General features: G+C 49.9%; 1 long non-coding RNA gene across 2 annotated transcripts; it reads right to left on the reverse strand.

Annotated features, from left to right (window-relative positions):
- Positions 1-11,410: 11,410 nt before the first annotated feature.
- On the reverse strand, positions 11,411-24,975 carry LOC309853397. 2 transcript variants are annotated; one of them, XR_014305652.1, is made up of 3 exons: positions 23,925-24,975; positions 21,406-21,471; positions 11,411-13,492 (listed from the first exon to the last, which is right to left on the reverse strand). It is a non-coding gene; the product is annotated as an uncharacterized lncRNA (long non-coding RNA). The 2 variants fall into 2 exon arrangements; XR_014305653.1 differs by lacking the exon at positions 23,925-24,975 and having other exon boundaries at positions 21,406-21,525.
- Between the last annotated feature and the right edge of the window lie 38 nt (positions 24,976-25,013).

Here is a 25,013-nt window from a genome sequence, read left to right on the forward strand (position 1 = left end):
AGAAAGAGACACGGACGGGTATGTAGGAAAAATCAGGGAAATGATGGAGTTTTCCATACATGAGATTGTGACATCGGGCCTTCCATTTGGGGAAAAAAAAAAAAGTCAATCCCTACCTCACATCAGGTGTAGAAATAACTCCTACCTGATCAAGAAGCTAGATATAAAAGACAAATCTAGAAAGCATTGGAAGCTACCGAGTGTTGTACTTGACCTGACGTTGAATGAAGTGATTCTGAAATCGTGTAACGTAAGAACAATAGTATCTTCAGGTGACACGTGAAATTTGAAATTCCCTCCCCACAGAGTAAAACAACTCCTTAGGAATCATGTCATTTCCAAGCTAGCAGACCACGTGAACTGAGACGGCATTTCTGTTCACTGCAGCACGGCGATGGCTCTCCAGCCGGCCGGAAAGAAGGACCCGCCGTCCTTCGTCATGACCCGGTGTCCCATGCAGCCGCCCCCTCTCATCTCAGATTCTGACAATCAGCTTGGCGGCTAACGTGCATTATTATTACCTGACTGTGCAGTTCAAAATATATTTTAATCTCTTAACAACATTATGCCAGCATGTATTAAAGGGTGGCGGTCAAGCTAGAATTTGTGTGAAAACACACACACACACACACACACACACACACATAAATATCAGTAACTCCAGGCCAGGGAACAGAGGGAGTAAAGTGATTTTGAAGAAGAGCGAACCACCTCCATGGTGTGCAACAGAAGCCCATGTGTTAACCGAGAAGGTTCTCTCTTCCGGCAAAGGCTGTCAAGGCAGCGAATCAAGCAGGATAAGAGAGACAAAAGAACAGGGCATGACCTTCACCTCAGGAGAGCCCAGTCCTGCCTGCGCCACAGCAAAGGGAGAGAGCGCCGAAGCGGAAATCACGCTGCAGCTGTCTACCTTGAGGCCAGGGTCTGCGGGACCCCCTGATCAGCCAGTCACGGGCTGCGGGCGGCCCTCACTGTGCACTGGGGTTTAGCTTCCAGGGTCAAGTGCTCCCTCCCATCCGCTGAGGGCAGTGCACCAGTGCAGGGGCAGCTGGGGGTCATGACCAGCCAACCCTGCACGGCAGAGATCCAGGAAGGAGCGCTGGGAGGGGACAGCAGCACCCTAGAGACCCCACAAAACTCCAAGCAAGCAGAATTCGAGACTAATTATTCTACGAGGTGGTGCATCTTATCGTCTTGGAATGCACAGCTCCATGGTGAGGGTGAATTTTTGTCAGCAGTGTATTTTCTAGAACATTCCCTCTTCCGCCTCTCTGGGACCTGAGCTAATACGGTTGGTACCAGGAATGGTCCTAGGAAACAGAATCAGGGGATGGGATTCCGAAATCACTAGCTGTCTGGAAACCACAGCCGGTCAGTGGGGGGAGCGGAGGAATGTCTGTCACATGCAGTAGGAAGCATCGAGGACGCTAAGGTAGCCACTTGTGGTCCACCTGTGGCCTGGGCTACAGGTGGAAGGGGGGCACTGCCTGGTGACAGAGCTCTGATGTTTGAGCTGACCACCAGGAAGATAGCTGCAGAGGAATCTAAACCCTTGGCATGGACGAGGTTTCTACACCCAAGAGGGGCTCCTGATAAGGAAGGTGTAGGACTCTGAACTTGGAGTCAACGGAGTCCATGCATTTGGGAACTCTGATTTCTCTGGGTCTGCAGATGCAGCTCCCTCACCCTTGCAAGGAGACGATCCAAAAAGCCTCAGCTGGGGTTCTGGGACAGTATGGGCCCTTCCTCAGATCTGCTGCCACCGCTCCTCCTGGCCACCGGGCAAAGTTCCGATCTCCATAGGAGTCACCTGTGCTAAGCCTGCTAAGGGACGGGAGGGTTTATAAGCCATGGGAGTCACAGGACCTGGTGCGCACATCCCAGCTGGATGGGACAGTCTGTCTAGGGATGGATCCTGAGGGTGCTGAAGGGGCACAGAATGAGATGCTGCCTAAGGCCACATTGGTTGACACGGAATTTAACTCCCGGAAATGGATCTAATAATACACATCTGGGGGGGTGCTCCTGGCAGCTTGGAAAAAAAGCTCACATTCAATGAAGTAGAGATGCCAGAGCTCCAGCTTCAGATGGTGGAGGAAAGGTTCAACCCAGCAGTAGCCGGACCATGGTCCCTGTGCCAAATGGGGTACATTTACTACAGCAGATCGACCCAGCCTCAGGCGTGTGATTTGCAATTTCGGATCTGGCAAAGGTGTCCTTGCCCATGCCGTGTTAGGTTCTTAGGCTGCCGTGATGCCTGACCACAAACTGGATGGCTCACAACAACAGAAACGTATTCTCTCAGTTCTGGAGACCAGAAGTCCAAAATCAAGGTGCCAGCATGACCACCTGCCTCTGAAGACTCTAGGGGAGAAGGTTTCCCTGTCGCTTCAGCTTCTGGTGGCTGCTGGCAATCCTGGGCTTGTGGACACCTCCCTCCAGCCTCTGCCTCCCTTTTCACATGCCTTCTTCCCTGTGTGTCAGCTTTCTTCTTTTCTAAGGACACCGATCTTTGCCGTTAAGACCCATCCTCATCCAAATGATCTTACCTTGAAATCTTTAACTTAAGGACATCTGCAAAGACCCTTATTCCAAAGAAGGCCACACTCACATGTTCCAAATGGATTATCTTCAGAGACGGGCAGACCCCATCATTCAACCCACTAAACACGCTGAATACAGATAAGGAGGCCAAGCTGTTTGCATTTACATCCAATGGAAAACAGCATTCATCTACAACAGTCCTGGAATGTAGTAATACTGAGTCATAGCATAATATGATCTGAAGTGACCTGGGCCATATGGACACTTTACAAAACCTTAGTTCCTTGTCTTAATGGCATCATGTTAATCCAACCAGATGAGCAAGAAGAGGTAAGTCTTCTGGATGCCTTGGTAAGATCCATATTCTCCAAAGGATGGGCAGTAAATGATTCAGAGGTATGTACCAGCAAAGCCTTTAAGGATCCAGTTATCTGGGGTAGTGGAACATCCCCTCCAACACAAAGCACAAAGGATTGTCCTGTGTATCTCCTACCACTAGGAAAGAAGCTCAATGTTTGCTAGACCCATTTAGATGATGGAGGAAGAGTGCTCCTGCCCATTCATTGAGTTATGTGGAAGGCTGCTGGTCTTCAATGAGACCAAAGGAAGAAAGGCTTTACTGCCAAGTCCAGGCTGTGCTGTGAGCCCTGCCTTGGGAGCCATATGACTTGGTAGACCACATGGTGCTAACATTAGGAAAGGAGCAGGGTCTAAAGTTAATGACCTTAGCTCTATCTTAGAGAACTAGAAGGAGAGAAAGTTAATCCAAAGCAGAAGAAAGGAAATAATAAAGATTAAGGCAGACATCCATACAATAAAATAGAGAAAAACAATAGGAAAAAATCAAGACAACAAAATATGATTCTTTGAAAAGATCCATAAAACCATAAAAACCATCAAACTGGGCAGGATGATTAAGAAAAAAGGGAAAAGCTACAAATGGACAGGATGAGGAATGAAAGCAGGGATATAACTACAGCTACTATGAAAATTAAAATGATAAATTAATATTAGGAGTGACTTGATGCCAATAAATTTGATAACTTAGATGAAATGGGCAAATGCCTTTTTAAAAAAAAACTACTGAAACTTATTTGAATAGAAACAGAAAATTTTCCATAAAGAAATTTGATTCATAGTTTAAAATCCTCCCATAAACAAACTCCAGGCCTAGAAGGCTTCACTAGTGAAGTCTACTGAACATTTAAGGAAGAAATAATACTGCTCCAGAAAATAAAAAGATAATACTTTCCAACTAATTTTATGAGGCCTAATATCAAAACCAGACAAAAATCTTACAAGAAAAGAAAACTAGAGATCAATGTCCCTCATGAACATAGATTCAAAAATACTTTTTAAAAACAAGCAAATAAAATTTAGCAATATATAGACTAAGTGAACTTTATCCCAATGAAAAAAATGGATTAGCACTCAAAAATGTATAAATTTGCCACATCAACAGACTGAGAAAAGAAAAATAAAATGATGGGCGCCTGGGTGGCTCAGTGGGTTAAGCCACTGCCTTCAGCTCAGGTCATGATCTCAGGGTGCTGGGATCAAGCCCCGCATCGGGCTCTCTGCTCAGAAGGGAGCCTGCTTCCCTTCCTCTCTCTCTGCCTGCCTCTCTGCCTACTTGTGATCTCTCTCTGTCAAATAAATAAATAAAAATCTTTAAAAAAAATAAAATAAATAAAAGAAAAAGAAAATGATCATATCAATAGATCTAACAATGGAGATCCACACCACTTCTCTTCAACATTGTACTAGGGAGCCTGGCCAGTGCAATAAGGAAAACAAAAGAAATAAAAGGCATCTTTTCACATTCAATATGATCACCTATATTAAAAAAAAAAAAAATTCTACCATCACTTTTTTTTTCCTGCCATAAAATCAATGAAAAAAATATTGGAACTATTATGTGAGTTTAGCACAGTCACAGGATAAAAGACCAATATACAAAAAAATCATTTATATCTCTGTGTACTAGAAATGGAAATTAAAAATTTTAAATACCATTTATAATAGCTTCAAAAAATATGAAATAGCTATAGATCAATCTAGCTATTTTGTGTGCTAAAAACCATAAAACATTGTTGAGAGGGAAAAAAATTAGGGATAAAATAAATGCAGAGGCATACCACGTTCATGGATCAGAAGACCCAATATTATTAAAATGTCTGTTCTTCTCCTAATATTTCTAGACATCCCATTCAATCCCAATCAAAATTCCAGCAGGTTTTTTTGTGGAAATCTTGAAGCAGATTCTACATTCACATGGAAAATAAAGATCCTAGAATAGCCAAAAAATTAAAAAAAAAAAAATTTGATCTTTGGAGGAATCATACTAATTTCAGACTTACTATAAGGCTATTTACTATAACCAAGATGGTATCATACTTACATAATGATAGATCAGTGGAACAGAATTAAGAGTCCAGAAATAGATCCATACATAATGACCCATTTATTTTTGCCAGAAGGAATGGGGAAATGATAGTATTTTTAATAAATGGTGCTTTCAAAATAATAATAATAATAATAAACCCTCGACCATTATATTGTGGCACCTACAAAAAGTGACTTGAAATGGATTGGAAACTTAGATGAAGGGCTAAAAATATGAAACTTCTAGAAGAAAACATAGAAGAAATGTTGGGGATCTGGGTTTAGACAAATCACTGTTAGAAAACAAAAAACTCAAGTCAGGAAAAGAAATCATCGGAGTTCTTCAAAATTAAAATTTAAACATTCTGCTTTTCAAAAGATAGTGTCAAGAAAATAAAAAGACAAGCCAGAGGTTGAGAGCAAATATATGCAAAAACACATATCTGATTAAAGCATGGGAGGAAAAACTGGTTCTTTGAAAACTAAATTTTTTTTCATTTTTTAAAAAGATTTTATTTATTATTTAAGAGAGAGATTGTGCAGGAGCCAGGGGAGGAGCAGACAAGTAGACTCTGCGCTGAGCCGGGAGCCCGACGTAGGACTCGGTCCCAGGACTCTGGCATTGTGACCTGGTCTGAAAGCAGACGCTTCACCAACCGAGCCACCCAGGCTCCCTAAAAATGTCACAGTGGTGTGTGACCTTCTAAATAGCGATAATGCACAAACAAAGATACAATATATTCATGGTAGTAAATTTCATGATGGGGTTAGGAAAAAAAAATGTCTAAGAAGGTTCCTGATAGGTAAAGAGTTGACATTAAAATGCACTGAGAAACACCGGATAAAATGTTTGAGTCTAGAATACATAGAGAACTGTCTTCCAACTCAATACTAAGACCAAAAAAAAAAAAAAAAACCAAGAAAAAAATGGGCAAAAATGAGAACAGATACTACATCAAGAAAGAGATATGGATGGCAAGTAAGCTCATGAAAAGATATTCAACGTTATTACTCATTAAAGAAACACAAATTGACACCACAGTAAGATACTACTAAGCACTACTAGAGTGGCTAAATGAAGACTGGTAATCCATACGGTGGTAAGAATATGAAGCAATCAGTACGCTCTTGGAAAACCTCTTGCAGGGCTTTGAAAAAGTCGTAATATGTACTCTGACCTTGTGATCCAGCCCCTCCACGCCAGGCAGAAATGAAAACATGTCCACACCGAGGCCTATATTCAAATGTTTGGGGCAGAATCATTTATATTGGCCAAAACCAGAAACACCCCCCACAACTCTTTAACCAAGGAATGGCTGTGATGGAATCCTGCTCAGAAGAAAAAAGAATGAATCGCTGATCTTTGCAATAATATGAAAGAATCTCCAGAGCATTACGGTAGGTACTCAATTTGTAGGATTTTATTGATATGATTTTCAAGAAAAGACAAAAGTGTAGGAACACTAATGAAATCAGAGGTTGCCAGGAGCTGGGATGGGGAGGAAATTGACAAGGAAAGTTTTTGGCTGTAGTAAATGTTCCATATCCGGGCGGCGGCTGATACACGAGTGGAACGCGTGGAACTGTTCACTTCTTGAAATGGTTTCTACCACATGTTCTACCTCAATAAACCTGACAAAATATTAAGGAGCTCCAAGTACATGCTAAGTCCTGAGCTGACGCTGTTACTGTGAAGCTCACAGTTGCTTAGCAATTTACTCCGCATGTTTGCCAGACCGGGAGTGGACTCAGCAGATGCGGAAAGTATGGGAATGCAGAAACCAGCTCCGTGCTGCAGTCCTGGGCACCTCTATTCGCCAGCCAGTCTGGTTAACCAAGGCTCTCCTTCTGCATCTCTGCACCGTGGAACCCGTGACTGTTGGCCAAGGCTGAGATGTTGCTCCTTCTGCCTTCACCTCCACGCGTGGTCCCCAGGCCCCCGGGCTGGCAGGACCAGCATATCTGTGGAAGGCGGGACAGAAATGCAGAGTCCCCTACCCCAGCTCATGCGCTCTGAGTCAGACCTGCATTTTCACCGGATCCCCGATGACTCCTTTGCACGTGGAAGTTTGAAAAGGTCCCAGTGGGTCACAATCTCACTTCTGCCCCCCAGTTTGGGTTGTGTGATGACTGACAATCACTTGTGTATGCTCTCAAACCCATTACGCCAGTGTTCCCGTAATAGGACCTAAATAATATTCAACTCGTGAAATACGAGTGGGGAAAAAATTCGAACAGAAATCAATTGCACCTAATGAAAACTCTATAGCAGCAATTTGGTTGAAACATTGTCAAGGGAATGGGTGCAGGCAAGGCACCTATGAAACATGAAGAGAGAAATCTCATAGAAATCTAGGTTTGTGTACTCAAGAGAGAGCTACAAGCAACTCCATTCTCACTGTGCCCCTAAAACCAAAGTCAGATGTCACCAACCATCCATTATGGATGCGATTTATGAAAGGAAGACAGGACCTGGGGAGAAAATAGCTCTTCCCAGGATTCAGTAGTGGGATTTTAGGGTCTGTGACTGACCCAGAGGATTTGCCATCCAACCTTCTCTGGGCCCCACACCCCACCCAACAAGAATGGCAGCCTCTCCTTGAGGCACCCCAGGCTTTAGAGCTCCAGCCCCCTTTTCTCTTCCCAACGAGCACTCCACCACTTCCCGCCAACTCCCCATACTGCCTCTCCCCCGCACAGTTTCCCACCAAAAGCGTGTTTTCTTGGGTTCCCTCCCAGAGGCGCTCAGACGGAGGCCACACCAGGGTCTGACATGCTGGGTGGCAGACCCAGAGAAGACTTGGCACAGGACGGGGTCCAGGTCTCCTTGGGAAGCTATGAAGGGACACAAAGGACAATGCACTCCCCCCTTCAGAGATGTCTGCTAGGAACCTCTTATTCTACGTCACATTCTGCCTCACTGAAAGCCACAGAAATGTGTTCCCTTGCTGTTCTGGAGGCTCGGGTCCTCAGGGAGGTATCAGCTGGGCCACACTCCTTCGGGGCCTGAAGGAGAAGGCTTTCCTGCATCTCCCAGCGTCCTCGGGGAGCCAGCGCTCCTTAGCTTCTGGAAGCCTTCCTCTCATCCTGGCCTCTGCCTCCACGTGGGCTTCTCCCTGTGTGACTCTGCATGTCTTCCTCTTTTCTGTCCCTTTTCAGGACAGGATTAAGGCCCCTCTCAAATCCAAGATGGTCTCATCTCAAAAGCCCTACTTTGACTACACCCACAAAGACCCTTTTTCCAAATAAGGTCACATTCTGAGGTTCAGGGTGGGAAAACTCTTTGGGGAGCCACTACTGAGCTCCTTACGCCGGGGCTCTACTTTGGACGAGTGAGTGTGGAGCGATCTGTCCTGTTCTCCATTCTTCCTCTGCAGAGCCATTCAGGAAGGCTCCCCATCTGAGACTGAAACCTCAAGCCCAAGCCATTAGCAGGATGAGGCTAATATCCCCAACTTTTTCAGAGTAGGGAGGAAGTGGGTCTTAATAAATACCCCCGTAGGGTCTGCAATCCCAGAGAGAAGGGAATGCCTCCCTTCCACCCTGGGCCAGGCCAACCCCCGCCTCAGATCACCTCAGGAACAGGCCGCAGGCTTCCTTCAAAGGCAAAACAGGTTGACTTGTCATTTTCCATCCGACGGAGGTTCTCAGCCACCGCACAGGCAAACAGAACAATGTTGAGACACAGCAAACAAGGTAAATGAAGGGAGGACTAGGGACACAAGCCCAGGGGTGACAAAGGAATGAGGGCTGCGGACCCTACCTGCAGGGCCCTACCTACCTCCCCGTCAGCCCCTCTCCCATACTTGGAGGGAAACTTTGCTCTGATTCGTGAGCAAAGTTGGCACAAATCCATCCCCAGGTCTCTTCCTTCTAACTAGAGCCTTTCCTACAGGGAAAATTCCAGAACTGGTGCCGCTAGGGCACAGGGATGATCAGGGAGAGCTTCCCAGAGGGAGAAAGCAGACACCTGCCTGGGGCCTTGAGGGCGTCCAAGCACAGGAGACAGAACTGACCAAGCAGAAAGAAGGCCAAGGGTCGGACTTGAGGAACAGAGCAGAAGCAGCCATCGGAAGAACCGTGTCTAGGACTGCGAGACCACAGCCAGGCTCAATAAGAAGTTCTCTGACCAACAGAGCCGGGAAGAGGGGACGGTGACAAACAACTTATCCCCGGCCTATGCTGTCAACCCAACGCCGTGGCACTGAGGAGAGAGCCAGGTAACGGGAACTCGTCTGGCCAAATGAAGCTGAGTCTTCAAGCCACCTGTTGGGAGTGGACTTGTGCCTTCCAAAATACAGTCTGTGACAGTCCTCACCCCCGGTACCTTAGAATGTGGCCTTATTTGGAGACGGCAAGCTTACAGAAGGCCTGCCTAAGGCTAGACCCTGCCTGCCCCACGTGCCAGGGATAGGTACAGTCTTAGCCTCTCTGAGCTTTTGTTTTCCCATCTGTAAAATGGAACTAAGAACCCACCAACAGGGCATTGGGAGAATCAGTTATGTGTCTGTGACATGCCTTGAATGGGCCTCGCATAATGTCAGTGCCCAGGAAAGGTCACGTCCCGGTACCCTTCTCTTCCTTCTGCTTAAAATAAGACCAGCCTTGACCTTCCCTGGAGATGAGATCTGTGGACCCCGGGGGCCCCTGTCTTTATGCCACGGGTGGCACACTCAGTTACCGCTGGTGTCCAGGCCTCAGACATAGTGGCCATGTGGGGACGTGGAGACCTGCAGTGCAAAGCACTTGTCCCTGGAGCCCTCTGCTGTCAGCTCCAAGCCCTGGTCACCCTTCTAGAAAACAGGCCCCAACAGGCCTACTCTTCCAGTTTTCCAAGAAAAAGCTGGATATCCCGATTTTACGTGACAGCTTCCACTTTTTTCTTTTAAACGGTGGCAGCCTTCCCCAGTTGTTTGCAGACAACTGCAGACTGCGAGTTCGCAACCTCCACGACGCGGACAGCAGGCTGCTGTTCACAGTGCCTCCCCCGCCTGCGAGAACCAAGCCGTCCTGCCCCGCATTGTCCTGGGCCCACCATGCACAGGGAGCGCCCTCAGGTCTCAGGTGTCCGCTAGCTCTCACACCTGCCACCGCTCCGCGCCCTCCCTCCTACGGAATGAAATGTCAGACTCGAACTTTTTCTGCTTCTGGAGTCTGCTGCTCCAAGTGCCTTTCCTTCGCTGGAGACACAGATCGATACGGGGCTAGCAGGCGCCTGACACACGCAAGAGCCGCAGACAATAAATGGGATTCCTGCTCCCTGTGGCCCCCCAGTGCCTTGCTGGCTGCCCACCCGCCCAGAGCCCTGCTCCCAGCCACCACAGCCACCTCCTCTCGAAGCGACACACGGGTCCCTCTGATGACAGAGGCGTGGCGGCACGGGAGACGCGGAGCCCATAAAGGAAAGCTCTCTCCCCTCCAGGACCCCTTGGCTTCTGGCCAGGCCCTCAAGACAGCCTGGAGAGAGCTTATTACATGATAAAAGCACACAGAAAGTGTCTCTCTTATCATATACCGATCCTTATTTTTTTTTAATATTTTATTTATTTATTTGACAGAGAGAGAGATCACAAATAGGCAGAGAGACAGACAGAGAGAGAGATGAGGAGAAGCATGCTCCCTGCTGAGCAGAGAGCCCTATGCGGGACTCGATCCCAGGCCCCTGGGATCATGACCTGAGCCGAAGGTAGAGGCTTAACCCACTGAGCCACCCAGGCGCCCCCCGATCCTTATTTTTTAAAAAAGGAAGAGGAAAGACAAAAACCATACAGTTTAGAAGCAACCTCAAAGCCGAAACGAACGCTAGACAGCCAAACCACAGAACGCATCCCAGCGGCGTGCAGAGGCTAAGGTTATGGGGTTCAGGGAAGAGAGCACATATGGGACCAAGGGCAGACCGTGTCCCATTTGTGCCCCGAAAAGGCAGGTGGATATTTATTTGCCTGTGTCTCTTCACGAAAAGATTTCTGGAAGGAAATAAGAAACTGGTAAAAATGTCTAACCCTGGGGAAGGGAACTGGGAACTGAGGAGCACCAGTGGCCGGGAGACTCACTCTCCACTTTCATACTATTGGACATCTTTTTAAACTATATGGTTATATCAGTAATTTCTTATTTTTTAAGTTTTTTTTTTTTTGAGAGAGAGAGAGCGCGCGCAGAAGCAGGGGGAGGGACAGAGGGAAAGGGAGAAGCAGACTCCCCACTGAGCAGGGAGCCAGACGTGGGGCTCGATCCCAGGACCTTGGGGTCATGACCTGAGCTGAAGGCAGACACTTAATAAGCCACCCTGGGGCCCTATATCAGTAATTTCTTAATGAACTTTTCTTGTTTGGGAATATTTTTAGATTTACAAAAGATTGGCAAAGACCATCCAGTTCCCATATACCCTTCGTCCCATCCCCCTCCATGTTAGAGAAACTAGGGTATATTTGTCTCATCAAAACATTAACCCTGGCACAATCCTCTTAACTCAAAAGGAGACTTTTTTGTTTTAAGAGTTTATTTATTTATTTGACAGACAGAGATCACAAATATGCAGAGAAGCAGGCAGAGAGAGAGGAGGAAGCAGGCTCCCTGCCGAGCAGAGAGCTCGATGCGGGGCTCAATCCCAGGACCCTGGATCATGACCTGAGCTGAAGGCAGAGGCTTTAACCCACTGAGCCACCCAGGCGCCCATCAAAAGGAGACTTTATCCGGTGGTCACCAGGTGTCACAGAAATGTCCTCTTTCTGCTTCAGGTCCCCACCCAGGATCCCCCAGTGTGTTGAATCAGCACATCTCCAAGTGTATGACAGTTTCTCAGACTTTCCCTGGTTTTCGTGACTTGACCACTTTTGAGGAGGAGCGGTCAGGTGTCTGTGTTTCTAATGTCTTCTTGTGATCAGACGAGGCTATAGGTTTGAGGGAAGAACAGCAGAGAGGTGACATGCCTTCCCATCACCATGTCAGGTACAGGAGGGTCCTGGGGCTTCACACGCGTGATGTCACCTGGTCACGTGAATAAGCGGGGTCTGCTAGCTTTCCCCCGGGAATGTGCTGTTCTTTCCCATCTACGCTCTGTTCTTCAGAAGCCAATCCCTAATACGAATCAAAACTTCAATGAGATACCACCTCACTCCAGTCAGAATGGCTAAAATTAACCAGTCAGGAAACAACAGATGCTGGCGAGGATGCGGAGAAAGGGGAACCCTCCCACACTGTTGGTGGGAATGCAAGCTGGTGCAGCCACTCTGGAAAACAGCATGGAGGTTCTTCAACAAGTTGAAAATAGAGCTACCTTACAACCCAGCAATCACACTACCGGGTATTTACCCCAAAGATACAAATGTAGTATCTACAAATCTAGATCCGATGTAGATCCAAAGGGGAACATGCACCCGAATGTTTATAGCAGCAATGTCCTCAATAGCCAGACTATGGAAAGAGCCTAGATGTCCATTAACAGATGAATGGGTAAAGAAGATGTGGTATATATACAATGGAATACTATGCAGCCATCAAAAGAAATGAAATCTTGCCATCGGCAATGATGTGGATGGAACCAGAGGGTATTATGCTGAATGAAATAAGTCAATCAGAGAAAGACAATTATCATATGATCTCCCTGATATGAGGAATTTGAGAAGCAAGACAGAGGATCATATAGGAAGGGAGGGAAAAATGAAACAAGATGAAACCAGAGAGGGAGACAAACCATAAAAGACTCAATCTCAGGAAACAAACTGAGGGTTGACGGAGGGCAGGGGGTGGAAGGGGTGGGGTGGCTGGGCGATGGACACTGGGGAGGGCATGTGCTATGGTGACTGCTGCGAACTGTGGAAGACTGATGCAACACAGACCTGTACTCCTGAAACAAATAATACATTATATGTTAATAATGAAAAAAAAAAAGGAGCAGCCGCCAATCCCTGAGGCCAGTCCTGACTTGAAGAAAGGGAGGCCCACCTCCCAGCTCCGTGTTACTTGTCATTTTCGGGAAGGGGGAATTTATAAATCATTTATGCATATCAGTGTGGACTCCTGGGTATTGACTTTATCCTTTGGGTTATAATCCAGCCCAGCAGCTAGTTATTTTGTTGCCCAAAGTACTCCAGCTCGGGGTGTATTTGCTTTTTAGAAATGGTTCTTAATGAGAAAAACCTACAGCCATTTAAGGAAGCTCTGACTGAAGACGGGGGTGTGGGAGCTCATCAGAAATCGTCTTCCAGACCAGAGGACCAACAGGGCTGACGTGCGTGGGCCCCGGAACAAGACCACGGTTTAAATCCCAGCTCTGCCTCTTTCTGAGTTTTGCAGCTTCAAGCAGGGTATTAACCTGTCGGTGCCTCAGTGGAAACATCCCCAAAGTGGGATGATTAAGCTAAAAACACTTGTTAATTTTTGTGAGAATTAATTATGACAATATCTGGAAAGCATTTACAAAACACTGCTGAGCCCCAGGAGAGCACGCGGTACCCGTCAGCTGTGGTTGTCACGGACACACGTGGCTTGCTGGGGGCCTTGCTCACTCGTCTCCCCCAGTAGTCTGGTCATCAGCACGAGTGGGCAGAGGGTTGGCCACACCCTAGAGGAAAGGAGAACCCGACAGCGTTAGAAAGATCGGAGGCAGGCGGCTGACTTCCAGCACAGCCCACCCTTGGCCCTGTGGTGGGCGGCAAGCTGTGTAGCCCTTCTTGGCCCAAGTTCTCTCGTTTGGGAGGAGGGACTCGTGAAGTTGATGCTTTGCCTTTCTCGGTGATGGGGACCTAAGAGCTTTGGGAATTGCCAGGTTCAGGGGATACGACAAAGTCCCATCCAGCTGATTTCTCCCCAGGCAGGGAGCCTGGGCCCCCTTGTGTGTTCAAGGGTCTCTGGTCAGGCTTTAGTAAGGCTCCAAAGTGCCCAGCCTGCTTGCCTCCTCCACTCCACCCCGGGGTCCCAAGCAGAAGCAGAATGAAGTGGGAGATCCCCACCCCTGCAACCAGTCAGCTGGGCCTGTACGCGGTGTTGGCCCGGCCAGCGTGGCAGAAGCAGGGCTGAGCTCCAGGCCCCTCCTCTGAGCTGTGAGTGGCCAGGAGCCCATTTTACAGCCTGAGAAACTGAAGCCAGGGTGAACCACCGAAGTCAACCGTTGAATAAGTTTCTGATTGGGGACCCACATGACGTCTAGATGTCCCCCCGGAAATTCTAGCCTGCCCACCGTCCCACCGCAGGTACCACCCCTCTGGGCTGGGCAAGTAAGCAGGCGGCCACTGGAGTAAGCCATCTCTTTCCTTTCCTCCACCTCTGCTCTTCCCACCTCAATCCTGTCCCCTCGGGAGTGAGCCTAGAGCATCCCCCCTATCCCCTGGGGAACTCCAAACCTTCCCTCAAGTCTCCCCACACCACCTCCTGCAGGAAACCCTCCTGATTGGACAGAGGCCACAGAAAGGGCTCTGGCGATCTCTCGGACCTGAGATGGAGTTCTGACTGAGACAACATGGGTGACTCAGCTGCTTTGCACAATGTGGGTACCCGTGCCCACCTAGCAAAACCGAGCAGCCGACATGTAGAGCGCTTGGCCTGGGTAAATGTTCAGGGAGTGCCTGATGGCATCCTTGTCCTCAGCCAGGCCATGCAGAGCAGCAGGCCAGCGTCCTGGGTCGCCCATTCCTTCATGCATTCAGCACGTGTTCACGGAGCACCTGTTCGCCATCCACATATGGGAGGTGGCACTGGGAAAGGCCACCTGGTGGCTCCTGCAGGGCTTGCCATGGCCATCAGATATTCACCTAGTCTGACAGCGGGGGTGGAGGCCCATGCTGCCCTGAGAGCCCATATCCGGGGGACCTGATGGAGTCTTGTGGATCAGGTGAGGCTTTTCTGTGTGATGATGCTTATGTGAATCCTGAGGGAGGAGGAGGGGTGAGAGGTGTGGTCCAGGCCAAGGGCAGCCTCCCAGCTCCTGGAGGAAGACCAGAGTATCCAGAGAGAGGCAGGTGAAGGGGATGGAGCGGCCTCTGGGGCCAGGCGACCTCTGGGAAAAAGGGCCAGTGAGGCCGCCTTCGATCCCTGCTCTGAGGTTGGGGGACAGGGAGGCCATCAGGAGGGGATCAGCCGCTTGTGTCCAGAAAATTCTACCCCCCTCTACCCCAGCTGCCAGAGGGGAGTCCCCATGCTCCCTATTCATTACCTGACATAACTAATTGCCTGGTGACATTTCCCATATTATAGACAAATGTGAATTATGGGCCCAGCTGTTCCCCTTCTCGTCACCGGGAATCGGTTGATAAATATGTTTATTCGAGGTCAGCCTGGCCTCATCCATTAGAAATATTGTTTTTCTAAACATTACATTGATTTAATTTAACTCTAATCAATTTAAAATGGTTCTGACAATTAACAAAAGCTTCAAATATGACCTTAAAGTAATAGGATTCATTAGCTATGTTTAGGATTAAACTTACCCTAATAGGGCAATTTTTCTTCCGAGGGTATTTGGTAACTGACTAGTGGTCAGTCAAAATGAAATCAATTATTATAAATTATACAGTTAAAGTTGATTATGTATCCCCTGCTAATTTGTATAAATAAGGGTCTCTGACAATGGGAGTAATTTATTAATAACTATCTCTACCCCAGCCCGGTATCACCCTTCATGTAACAGCTGCCAGTGCATCTGTAACCCATGAAGTATGATTTTCCAGGGCCGTTCCCGCTGTATGCTAATTAGACCCGTAATTAATTGGAACAGTTATAGTTAGGACACAATGCTGGCGCCCTTTGCCCCATTATTCACGACGGTCAACTCCTTCAAAAGGCAATCTGATCAAAATTTCATATGCCAGCTCCGGCTCTCAGAGAGGAAGGTGATGCGTCGACAGGGACGCTGCGATGTGACAGCCGGCATGCTGGAGGGGGGAGGGGAGGGGCGAGGAGAGGCAGTCGGAATTCAGGCCCCCAGCCTCGGGGGTTCTGCAGCCTGCTGCTGGCCAGCCAGTGCCCCGGGGCAGAAGGAACATGCATTCAGAGGGGCTGGGACCCAGGGTCCGGGCCAGCGCTCACAAACGGTGGGCAGGGGTCGGGGGAGACATATAGTGTTTAAAAACAAATCCAAACACTCCATTTCTTGCCAACTTTTTACAAACGGGGAGAGCTGGCTGCTTTTGGAAATTCCTGACGTTGAAAAAATCAGACTACCCTGGACTGCTTCTCTGCCTCTCCCGTTGCCTGCACAGCACCAACCCGCTTCCCTTCCTTCTCGTTATCTGCCTGGTGTCCGAGGAGCCCTGGCCCAGGACCCCCTCTCCCTTGTATAGGTGGTGAACATTCTTCCCTACCCCGCATGGGCCCTCAGAGGCCTGTGAACACCAGCGCATTCTGACACCCAAAACAGCAGGAGCACAGAAGAATCCTCGGCTGGGAGATGCTCAGAAAGAAAGACCTTTCTGTGGATCATTCAGGCTTTCAGGGAACAGAGACCAGCCCCCCCCCACCATTAGGGGTGTCCTGTGAGGGGTGCAGAGGGGATGGGGACAACGTAGCTTTCACTGGTGGCCCCATTACCAGAGCTGATGGAGAAGCATAAAGCACTGGGGCCATTCTAGGAATCTGGGGCTGTCTGGGGGGTGTCTGGGGGCTGTGATCACCCAGGGGATACGAACTGGCCGCAGGGCCTTTCTCTGCGCTCAGGAAAGTGAGAACAGCATCTCTGCAGGAGAAGTCTGGAATCCTTCCCGCCTGTGTTAACCTGAGGCAGGAAGCAGGCAGGTGGGTACGGGGGCGGGGGGGAGCTGGTCTGCCGCTGGAAGGCCTTGTTGCTGAGGGCACGAGAGTGGGTGACAGACGATGTGATCAAACCAGGAGCTAGAGACAGACGGCCTGGCTGCAGAGGGAGCAGCTGAGGCCCCTTGCCAGGCTGGGGAATCCTGACAGCCCCAGAATCCCGGGGAAGGTCAGCACTAGGGCCATCCCAGCCCCTCCACTTAGGGAAGCCCAGCTCGCATCCAGGACCAGATCCGCCCAGCCCAAAGCCTTCAGGCTCTTCTGGGTTCCAATCCAGCTCTATCTCTAACTCACTGCATGAACTAGGTGCCCCGGGAGCACTGGGAGGCCCCATGGTGTAGACCATAGGCTCCCCAACTTTAAAAAACAAAGGGCTGGACCCAATCTCAACCTCTCCAAAGAGCCAGGCCCTGAGGCTAATGGTATTGAAGACGAGGCCAGCTTGCCAGTTTGAACTTCTAGAGAGTTTTCTCCTTCTGCGCTGGGCCTGGGTTTAGAAAAAAGGGACACACACACACACATACACACTGAGCTGGAGGTAACTGAACAAAGTAACTAAAATTTAACCCAAAGAGAAAGTTTGTCAAAACTCATCTGTTTCCTTAAAATACTGTATATAAACAACAGCTCCGCAAAATTGGTGGTCGGGGTATACTGAGGCACGGATCAGGCAGCGCCAGAATGAAGGTGGTCAGAGGTGCTCCAGTCCAGGAGGGAGGTTTCTGCAGAGACAGTGCAGAGGCAAAGCGAGGGGACCCGCTGGGATTGGCCAGGGCTTTGCTTGGACAGTTGCCTGGCTTGGGGGAGCCTCGCTGGTTGTTTGTAATTGGCGGGTTTTGGGTCTCGTGTCCTCTAAGCCCAGCACACGGTCTCCGGCTTGGGCTTTGGCTGGCTCAGTGAGGCTGCCAGGGCTTGGAGCCGTCCCCCGGTCTGATGGCCTCCTTGTTCCATCACCGTAACGTAGACTGTGAAAAATAAGGAAAGGGTGGAGGGGCGCACACTGGAAAGCCAACTTGAGAAACAGTGTGGCACAATCTGTTAGTTCAACACGCACCTGTCTCCAGTGACCCCACATCTACTACGAGGCATTCACAGCTGGGCTGGCCCGAGCAGCCTCAAAGAACATGCTCGGGAAGGTTCCTGGCCACAGAGTCATAATGGCCCCAGCCTGGAAACAGCCCGAATGTCCATCCTCAGGAGAGCTGGTAAACCAATTATGGTGTATTTATCTAACAGGGCCCTCCGCAGCCAAGAAGTAGAGCAGGTGGAAATCACAGACATACATGAAGTGTCCCGGAGCCGCGACTCCCTTTGCATGATGTCCAAAACCTGGTAAAATGCCAGGGCGACTGAAGTCAAAATAGTGGTTGCCACCAGGGTCAGGGGAGGAACTGAGGGGAGCTGGAAGGGTCCCTGAAATTGATATGAAGGAAGCAGATCATGGGGCCCACGCAGACGAGTGCCCAGAGGGAGTGTGTGTATGGGGGGGGGCAGCAGAGTGTTCCCCAGGCCTGGCACACGTCTGGGGACCCGGGCTTCTGCTCTCAGCTGCTACACAGAGCCCTGCCTGCAGCAGGTGGCTTGGGGATCCCCAAATACCACCCCAGGCCAGCCCTGCCATGCAGGGGCGCTGGTCCCAGAGGATGGTTCCAAGCAGCAGGACACACCCACAGAGCATCCAATCGGGCCCGCACCCGGCAGGCACGGCTCCCATCGGAGGGGCAGCTGGCTGGAGCAGAGACCGGCAGGCACGAAGCAGGAGCAGGTGGGAGCTGATGGACTGGTCTTGGGACTACCCCTCCCCCGCCCCCGCCCAACACTACCCCCATTTTAGAGCCAATGCCAGGCCTCCGGAGCCAGGCAGCCCTGAGTTCAGGTCCCATTGGCTCTGCCTGGTCCTCATCTGGGAACTGGGAGGAGGCTCTGGCAAGCATGAGAGTACACATAGGAATGCAGGGTCCGAGGCTTGCCAAGCAGGGACACCAAGGCACAGGGCACAGACACGCCTCACTCAGGGCAGAACCCAGCCTTTTTCCCATCAGGACCCGGGGCCACACAGTCCAGTGCGGCTCCTCCTGCTCCCCAGCCCCCACCCCAATGCCCCGCCATGCCTTCATCCCCACCCCTGGCCCCAAGGCCACCCACAGGAATGCAGTTGACCCCAAACTTCCTTCCTGCTCCCCTGCTCAGGGCATCCAAGACACACCGTCCTGCCCACCACTGTCCTTCACGCTGCCTCTCCCGCCTCGCGCCTCGGTCAGGAGGGCCACTGTCCCAAGCCCTGAGCACACGAGACTGGGAAGGAGCAGCATCACGGGGAATGAGGGCCTCCTTCTGCCCTCGCCATTCTCCTCCACGAGGCAGGCAGCAGCCTCTGTGCTCTGGGCTCCTGCGGAGAGCCCCGGGAGAGGCTGGCTCAGGCTCCCAGAGCCCATGCAGCACCACCCCCCACCCCCGGAGCATTCCAGCAGAGCCGGTTGGCCTCAGTTTCTCCGCCTATAAAATGAAGCTCTCTCTGTGTTCTGGCCACTAGGAAGGAGAGGGGGGAGGCAGTGAGGGTGTTTTCCAGGTGGCCAGAGAGAGAGGATGGAATACCCAGGAGAGAGGGGAGCAGAGGAAGCCCGAGGGCCATCGCCCTGAGTCTGCGTCACACCAAAATGCACAGAGCGTGGTGAGTTCTCTTTGCTCACCTCTGTACATCAGACAGTCACTCAACTGCCTCAGTCTCCCCAGGCGGATCCTGGAGGTTTACACTGCCCCACCCAGGCCCCCTCACTCAGCCTCGGGGAACTGGGACAAACAGCTTCTGTTTGGGTCCAGCCATGGGCAGTACCCCCAGTGTGCCCTCCTGCCACACCTCTAACGTGGTGAGGTCTTGGCGGCTTCACCCTCGGGTGCCAGCTGCCATCCACTCCCTCCCTCGGGTCGGAAAAGCCCTCTGGTCTTCCCATTCCCCGTGCACTCCCAGTGGTCTTCCTCCCAGGGCTGCCAGGAGCGGGGCGGGGCGGGGAGTCATCTGCTTGCAAAACAGGTGGCAGTGCACTGGGGTCTTCCTCACGCTAAATGACCTCCCAAATGCCTACCCCGAAGTCCCAAACATCCTTACAGTATCTGACTCACAGTTCCCAAACTTTCCCTGAGCCAATACGTCCGTCTGATGAATGGCCCCTGCCCAGCCACCCTCCCTACACGCCCTGTCACTCAGTCAGCCACGGGTCTCCATGGGGGTCCTTCTGACACGGGGGAGGCTTGAAAACATAAGTGGGGTCCCTCCTCGCAAACTTTTCAGGACATTCACAGAAATCTTTCTATAAGGCAAGTCAGATGTGTTAGGTAAGTTTTTACAGCCTAGTGTTTTTTTTGCAACTAATACATTGTAGACCTTTGCTTATGTCATTAAAAAAAGATGGTGTTCCAGAAGAATCATGGATGGCCACAGAGTACCACGTACATAATTCAGCCACATCATGAATTCATCAAGGTCCTGCACCTCTTAAGTTTTGTCAATCACAAGCCATGTTGCCCAGACTCTTAGAGCTAATCTCAGCCGATCCTGTGAGCCTCACATCCTTAGAAAAAATGTCCTAGCACTAGAATTGCTCTCTAGGGCACCTGGGTGGCTCAGTTGGTTGAGCGACTGCCTTGGGCTCAGGTCATGGTCCCGGACTTCCAGGATCGAGTCCCGCATCGGGCTCCCAGCTCCTTGGGGAGTCTGCTTCTCCCTCTGACCTTCTTCTCTCTCACTCATTCTCTCTCAAATAAATAAATAAAATCTTAAAAAAAAAAAAAAGAATTGCTCTCTGTAGGGCATACGAAACATTAACACTTTAAAATAAAATAAGCTTGCTTGTCTCGAACGCCCGTGTCATTCACGATCTGTGTATAACTGTTTAGGATTGGGGGCTGAGGAAGAACGAAACAAGAGATTAGTCAGGAGTCTGAGGAGGCGTCCGTATGGAAGCCAGAGCCAAATGCCACTGTGAGTGCAACACGGAGGGGGTGCTTATAAAGCAGGAGAACCCCCAAATGTCGGAGCTAGAAAGGACAGTAGAGACTAGAGCCCAATCCCCCCATAGTACTGGAAAAACTGAGGTTCAGAGAGAAGTCACCCAGAAAGATGGTGACCACCAGTTCCAGAATCTTTCCAACACAGCCTCGTGTTAAACCTGCACACAGGTGTGTGGCCAGGCCTCACCCACCTGCAGAGCAGGAATGAGAGAGGATGGGGGGCATGGGGGAGGGGGCATGGCTGGCAGGGGCAGCAGTGTTAGGAGGGGCACCTGTGATGTGCCAGGCACCGGCCCAGGGGCTTTGAGGTGTTAACAATCCACCACACAGAATGAGTGAAGGTGGGAGCCATGGCTTTGCTAAGAGATGTGTGCTCTCACAAGCACACAAAGCAGGTCACTAAAGCCTAAATCCAAGTGCAAATTCTTTCCAGATTTTGCTGAAAGAAAACAGTCTTTTCTACAAAGGTAGAAAAGACTTTTCTTTTAGGGCAAGGGAAGGCGGGGGCGGGGGTGGTGGTGGTACTCAAAATGCAGATCCCAGAGCTCTGCTCTGAGAGTATGATTCTGCACAATTTAGGGGCGGGGGGGGTGGACTCTGAGCTTGACTTCTTAAGGCCTTGGTTGACCTGGATGCAAGGCGGTCCACAGACCACCCTTTTGGAAACACTGTTGAGAGTGTGACCGGTTTTCACACAGAGACCCTAACAACTGTAGGCGTACTAACCTCAGTATAGTAGTCACTAGGCTCACAGTTCTTCCCCGGGCCTCCTTCCTTCATAGTAGAATGTTTCTAGTGGAGAGAGAAATGTGTGACAATTAAGGGGCCTGACATAAGGATCCTTTTATCTGCCTATGTTCTTCCCATAAAACCACGGGTTTGTAAATTCATTCTTCTGCAGGTCCCTGAGAGATCTCACAACCGACCTTACGGCCTTCGTCCAGTAGATGGCACTAGCTCATCTGAAATAAGCAGAAAGCCACCTGAAAGCTCAAGGTAGACTGAGAGACAGAGGAAAGACTGAGAGAGGGGGAGAGGACAGGCCCAAGCAGAAATACCCCCAATGAGCCAGCTATCCCCAAATGACACAGACGAAGCCTAAACCCTCCTGGATGTAATTAGTAACCTGGTATGTAACCCCTGACTCATTGCCACATTTGCTATCAACGATCACCTGCTGCTTCCCAAACCTGGGACCTGGCTGCTGGCAGAGTGGGGAGTGAAGACCCGGGACATTGCCATAACCCACTATGACCACAAGATGGCAGTGCTGCGCCAAGAGGACAGGCTTGCATAAGAAAATCTAAATCTGGAAAAGCAATCTGAAGACTTGAGAGTATGACCTGAAAACCAGATCGTGGAGGGAGAAGGGAGGTGGAAAGAGACGTGTTGATTAGACTGGCAGCTTGTCTCTCAAGTTCATGATTATACTACCATGACTGCTTTCGGCGGCTTGTCGGCGACCATTTACTGAGGGGTTGCTGAGTACAAGGCTAGGCTGTGCTAAGCACTGCATAGGCATGGGTTCATCTCAAGTCCATAAACACTTAGGAGGGAAATCATAAGATCACGCTACATCTCAGAGGAAGCATTATGTGGGGAACCAGAGGCAGGGACCTCTTGTATGATCTCTAAAGACGTAGGGATGGTGATCTAAGTCAGGCCACGTCAACACAGTGAATGGGCTGGCTTCCACGCATTCAAGGCTAAAATTTCCTTCTTTCACTCTGGAAATGTTTGAGCACCTACTGTGTGCAGCGCTGTGTTCAAGGTACTAAGAAAAGGGAACTGAGAGACCTAGAAAAGGTCCCTGCTTCTGGTGCAGAGAGACCACAATAAACCATTAGGTCCAGTGCCCTAATGGCCACAGTAAACCAGAGGTGCCATGGAGAGAAAATGCACAGTGTTGGGGCCACACAGTGAGCACATTCGCACCTTCGATGACCACTGGTAACCCAGAGCTGGCTCACAGAAGCTGATTGCTACATTTTCAGGAATTTTGAGAGCCAGTTCTTAAACATATCTATACTCCAAGTTTAATTACATAAGCTAATAAGTTATATTTAAAAGTTATCATTAAATTTCATTAAATAAGTTCCGTTTAAAACTCACCACTTCCGAATTATCTTACATGTTACAATTATCTATGCTAGGGGTGAGCAAACTTTTTCTGTAAAGGACAGGACGGTAAATATTTTAGGCTGAGCAGGGCACACAGTTTCCGTGGTAACCACTGGGAAAAAGCAGCCGTAGACGTGTAATTGGAATGGACAGGGCTGTGTTCCAATAAAACATTTCCAGAAGTAGGCGGTGAGCAGGGTTTGGTCTAAGGGCTGTGGCTGCTGCCCCTGATCTGTGCTCAGGTACTTAGCTCTCTATCCGGTCAGTGGAAACGCTAGATACTAGATGTGCAATCCTACTTGCATCTCTTTCCAAATCCACCTGCAGACGTCACGCTGGGAGCTCGCCACCTGCCACAGTGAGAGGATTTACACCGCAAAATCAGCAAAGGCTACAGATCAGGGCTTTTTCTCTCCCTGGAGAGCTGGCTGTTAAACATTTACCAATACACCACCGGCTGACGTGGGCTGTGAAGAAGGCCTCTGGGAGGACTCGACCTCGGAGCAGAAACCCTGGACCGCACTTCAGCTTTCCCTCTGCAGTTGGTCCACCTGCAGTAGGTCGCAGGGGCGACCTACAGGGCACGGTTTGGAAATACAGCTAAACAAAATAGTCTGAAGTTTGCAGAGATGGCCAGAAAGAGGAAAACACACCTGTTTAGAATACGTGGAATGTAGATGGCATGATGGTAACCCCAGCTTGCCCCACTTCAAGAAGCAGCTTTGTCTCCCTTTAGCTATTCAGAACGGGCGGCGAGGAAGCCACGGATCATGGTCTAGGACCTGACCTCATTTACCGCACAGACTGGTGAGACCATGCCTGCCACTGACTGGCACCCACAAGCTTAGACCTCCACGGTCCCATTCAGCACCTCACAAAGTGGTGAGGAGAGGAGAAGGGCTCAAGAAGGCCGCCCAGGCCAAATTGGTGACCACAAGCTACTTTGGAAAAAGCAGTATTTAAAACAGACACAGGGTCATCAGGGAACGGTTTGATGCATGAAGTTCAAGAATCCGCACAGCAGGTGATATTTGCGTCTGGGATGAATGAAGGTCCCTGCTGGCTGGGTTCCTCTCTGTTCGTGCTGCCCAGATCAGTCTTCACTCACCTAACTCCTAGCTTACCCGTCAGGGACTACTTGGCCCTCCAGTGACAAGTCCTCCAAAGCTGGCAAGGCGCCCAGACGTGACTGTCCGCAGTGCGGCATACCAGCTGACCCCCCAAACCCCAGACTTTTCCTGAGAACTCCTCTACTTCTTACCTAATCAGCCAGGGGGGAGGGGTTGGTTCTTGTTTATGACATCTAAGTTTCCACACCATCTGGAATATTCCCTGAATGGAGAGAAGAGCATCATCATCATGCCCCTGGAGGGTACCTCTGTTCAAGCCCTCTTCAGAAGGAGGGAAATTCATCCTGCTTCCAAGGGCTTTCTTCTGCCTCCAAAAAACTGTATGTCCAACATACAGTTCCAAGGCTCTTTCTCTAGAGTCAAGGCCAAGAGCCCCAGAAGGGATTTTCTATGTCCCCTTGGGAGCTTGGCCAAGTTCACAATCCTCTTTTTTCGGAGCTGAGAGTTCCACCAGGGAATGACGAGTAGATTCTATCTCTCAAAAAACCCCAGCCCTCCCGACAAGTGGCTCCCAATTTTGCTGCAAGAGGGACAGATGTAAAGAGCTTTGAAAAATACCCAGTGCCTGATGGGCCCTGCCTGCAGATCCCAATAACTTGGGCAGGGACCAGCATTCTAGGTCTGAAGTCACCATGCTCGAGTTCGGCGTACAGGTGGGATTGAGAGCTGTAGGCTCTCATGGGGGACGACCTGCCTCCCCAGAAAAGTCACAAGAGCACCCAGCCTGGCCCCAGGAAGGGAGGCTTAGAATAGGCTAGTGCTTTCTCTGCCAAGCCGCTCAGCTTTCCTCTGACTGGGACTCATTTTCACTGGGTGGTCCCTCCCCACAGGTGGGCACACGAGCCTACACCCTCACCGCCACACTAACCTACCCAGACCCCCTAAGAATGGCACCTAGGACACAGCACACAAACCCTGGAGTCTGACCGAAGGATGCTAAAATGGCACTGTTTCTGGATCACTGTGTGTTTGTCCTGCTAGGGGCTTTTGAAACAAGAAGGTTCTTGAATGTACTATTATTATCAGTATCACTTAGACCATTCTGGCTTCCCTACCTTGGCAGCAAAGGACCTGAATGAACTC

Source organism: Mustela nivalis (genome assembly GCF_964662115.1).
Source record: "Mustela nivalis genome assembly, chromosome: 18".
Taxonomy (NCBI): Eukaryota; Metazoa; Chordata; class Mammalia; order Carnivora; family Mustelidae; genus Mustela; species Mustela nivalis.